Below are 4,605 nucleotides of genomic sequence, written 5' to 3'. Positions count from 1 at the left end.
TTTAATAATAATACTTGATGAAGTTCCACAATTAATACAAGAACATTATGCCATTATTCATTGTAATCTGACAACCTAATTGAATTACAACAAATACTGTTGTATACAATTATACTTAAGGGTCATATTTAGTAAAAAAAATGGAATATTTAATGAATAGCTAGTTACCGAAAAAGGGAGACTGAACACCAGCCTAAATTGCCACGTGATCCAACAACTTGAGGGCTCACGCTACTGTAATGTATCGAAAAACTCGATCAAACAAAAACCACAGATCGGATGATCGCTATTGATCTGATAATTATTATACCTCCATGATCTGATCAAACATATAATATGTCGACATGATGACCAGAGATCGGATGATCGGAAACATTGATCTGATTACATAATTTGTCGATAATCGGCTAATACAACCCAACAGGTGCTACTAAACTGTCAAAATTCATTGTCGATTCGATCTAATTTCATTTTTTTCCCATTAGTTAAATTACTTCTAGGCCCTATATATTTTTATTTTTATATCAACATTTGTTTTTAACAATCAGTACATTTGTATTAAAAGTGCATTTCAAAATAACGAAAAAATAAATTAAATAAACTAAATATCCTCAAACACATTCCACTAATTTGATTATTTTATACCTTCCCATTCCCTTGTTAAATGCACATTAAAGTATTTTTATTATTTTACCGCTTATTGGTAATTTCTAATGGGAACTGCAACCCGAATATTTTAGTCATTCTTTCTTTCTTTAAACACAATATCAATAGAATGCAACAAACATCCAATGTCACACAACTTGAAGGGACTGGCGCATGCATGACACAACGTAGGCCTAATTATAAAACAACCAATAGGTTTAAAACCGGTAGGTCTCGTGCATAAAAATTTCGAAAGTCTTTCTTTTTATAAACATGGCACTAATGTGCAATTTTCCAAGTCAGTTTGGGCATTCTCATTGCCATTTTACTTATTCTTTAATAATCTGTGGTGGCGTCATGATTTGCCCGACGGTGGGTCCAGGGGTGGCGCCAGGACCTGCCCGACGGAGGGGCTAAAGGCCCCACGGGGGGGGGCTAGTGGATCGAATCGAGTCTCCCTTGGCTGGGGGGCCAGGGGGCCGCCTAGGGCCCCGGTGGGGGTCCAGGGAGTATTTGATGAATTATGGCGAATTTTGATTACTTATTTGATAGGCATCGAGTTACTATAATATGACTTCATGTAGGCTATGCTTTCTAATGTTGACATCAGCTTCCAAAACCAAAACATTTTTGAATAAAGCAAGAAACAAAGAGTATGCAATGTAACCATCTAATTTATTTTCAAATCCTCATTCTTGAAAGTGAAATTCTATATTTTGGAAATTTTGCATGAAATCTGTCAACAACGTTGTCATGGTCGAGGTTGCTTCACCTATCACAATGTATTCCAACCATCATGAGGCTATCTAAATGAGCATTTGTCCTAACAGAACGCAAATTATTTTTAATTAGTCTCATTGAATTATTATTATTATTATTATTATTATTATTATTATTATTATTTTGGTTGTTGTTGTGATGAAAAGTTAACACAAACGATATGGTGGCTAAACGAATATTACATGTAAACATTTTTTTTTATTTGTTTGCTTCCCGACACAATTTACCGTCTTCCCCGACGGGGGGGGGCTATAGCCCCAGCCCCCCCCCTCCTCTGGCGCCACCCCTGGGTGGGTCCGATGTCACAGACGAAAAAAAGTGGGCGTGGTCGGCGTCGCTCAAAATCTTTCAAAAGTGTTCCCAGAGGCGAAAAATATGACAATTTAGTGATTTCAAAGAAAGGCCTAATTTAATTGATTTTGGGACTCTATTAATACATACATTTTTTTTCCTCCCGACGAATTGTGGTTTTTCTCCACTGACGGGGGATCCAGCTCTCCTCGACGGGGGCCCTGCCCCTCCCCCACCCACTGGCCGCTGGCGCTACACCTGGTAATAATTCTTTTAAACGGATATGAAGAAATAATTAGGCCTAATTAAAACGGAAATGAATTGTTGGCACTTTAGTGTCAATATTATTGACCCGTTTCTTATCATAGTAGGCCTATAATAAGTCAAATGTTTAGGTTTTAAGAACTAGATTTTTATGAAAATTAGACCTGTCCACGTTTCAATCTTGCTTGTGAACAAGCCTATGGTTCAATCACGTGGGAACAACTTCCATATGCTCCACTTACGCATGTGAACGTACAACCACCCCACTATCCATTCTCTCGCTTGCGACAAATCGATTCAATATAAAAAAAAAAAACCTGACGTGTTTACGATTACGCAGCGTACGAAATCATATTATGCGATGGCAATAAAACGTGATAGTTGTCAGGCTGATTCCCAGTCAGTGTTACAAATTCAACGTTTGTTCAGAGCCGCGACCGTTGTTGGCCCGACATTTTTGACAAAGAATTAAATTACAATTTCAAGGCTCACTCTTTATTTGACATATCTTATTATAGTTGGCTCACGTCTGTTAAATCGTGAGATGCATAATGGACCAACTCAGACAGCGTCGGCCGACGCAGCCCGACCCGATTTATCGTCGGGGACAGTCTTAACCCAGCTAACAAAGCGACGTTGGCCCAACGTTGGTAAACGTTGGCAAGCGTCGGGGTCGGATAACTGACGTTGGTACGACGTTGGTGTTTGGTTGCAAAATTTGGTCGGAGAGGTAACATCAAACCAACATTGAAATTTCACGTTGGCCCAACGTATGAATATATTCATTTGTCGATTTTCCGATGTCGTCCCAATGTTGGTAAGACTACGGACGTTGGTACAACGTCACGATTTGTTACTGGCCCTACTAAAACTACTAAAAATATGGTTGGGTACTACCGTTGGCCCAACGTTGGCTAGAGGTTATAAATATTAGATGTGATTGTAGACGTTGTTGGCCCGACGTCGGTAAACGTTTTAAATGGTGGTTGGTTAAAACAGTTGGGCCGACGTTGGTTAGAGGTTGTAAATATTAGGATGTGATAGCAGACGTTGTCGCAACGTCAGAGTACTTTGTTGGCCCGACGTCGGTAAACGTTAGTGAAGGTTGGTTACAACCGTTGGGCCGACGTTGGTTAGAGGTTGTAAATATTAGATGTAATTAAAGACGTTGTCGCAACGTCATAGTACTTTGTTGGCCTGACGTCGGTAAACGTTTGAAATAGACGTTGGTTACCACCGTTGGGCCGACGTTGGCCAGAGGTTGTACATATTAAATGTGATTACAGACCTTGTCTCAACGTCACAGAACGCTGTTGGCCCGACGTCGGTAAACGTTTGGAATAGAGGTTGGTTACAACCGTTGGTCCGCCGGTTAGAGGTTGTAAATATCATATATTGATTTTGATCCCTCTGACTCTGATTTTATTCAAACACGAGTCGAAACCTGCCTCGACGACATCCACAGTTGGCTGTCCAATAACATGCTTATGCTAAACGAAAATAAAACTGAATTCATCATCTTCGGCACTAATAAATCTAGCTCAAGAATTAACATAAACTCACTCCATATTGGCTCATCTATCATTAAAACTTCCTCTACCATTTCCAACCTTGGCGTCACATTTGATGACAAGCTTTCCATGCAAAATTACATTGGTAAACTCTAAAAATCTGTTAACTTTCATCTACGTAATATAGCACTTATCAGAAAATACTTATCAAAACGAACTACGGCTCTGATTATTCACGCTTTCATTTTCTCCCGACTTGACTATCGCAACTCTCTTTTATTTAACATTCCTAAAATCCAACTTAACAGGCTTCAACGACTACAAAACTCTGCTGCACGCATACTAACATTTACTAACAGACGCACTCATATTACCCCCATTTTACGTGAACTTCATTGGTTGCAAATTGATGCCAGAATTCAATATAAAATCCTTTTACTGACTTATAAGTCACTGACTCTCAATCAACCCGCATACATTAATGAACTTCTTCCCAAATATGTGCCTGGCCGTTTTCATCTGATCTCAATTTAATTTCTGTCCCTCGCACCAACACTAAGACCTTCGGACACAAATCATTTTCATTTGCTGCAGCCACACTTTGGAACGCACTACCACTTCACATTAAAAAATCAACATCAATTGCTTTATTTAAAAAATCACTCAAAACGCACTTATTCCAACAATAACATGAAGCGCCACTGATAATTACTTCGGTTTCTTAAATGGCGCTAATTAAGTTCTTACCTTATTATTATTATTATTATTATTATTATTATTATTATTATTATTATTATTAAATATTAAAATGTGATTATAGACGTTGTCCCAACGTCACAGTACTTTGTTGGCCCGACGTCAGTAAACGTTAGTGGAGGTTGATGACAACAGTTGGCCGAAGTTGTAAATTTCAAGCGTTTACCGACGTCAGGACAACAGAGTACTGTGATGTTGCGACAACGTCGATAATCATACATAATATTTACAACCTCTAAGAAACGTCGGCCCAACGGTGGTACCCGACATCTATTTCAAACGTTTACCGATGTCGGGCCAAAAAAAAAAAGAAAAAAAAAATTGGTTCGTGTGGGAATCGAACACACAACCACCAGGT

Source organism: Anneissia japonica, unplaced genomic scaffold (genome assembly GCF_011630105.1).
Source record: "Anneissia japonica isolate Jap-2015-1 unplaced genomic scaffold, ASM1163010v1 scaffold3066_len296678_cov185, whole genome shotgun sequence".
In the NCBI taxonomy this organism is placed as follows: domain Eukaryota; kingdom Metazoa; phylum Echinodermata; class Crinoidea; order Comatulida; family Comatulidae; genus Anneissia; species Anneissia japonica.
The sequence above is the reverse complement of the archived record's forward strand: the minus strand, read 5'-3'. Positions refer to the sequence as shown.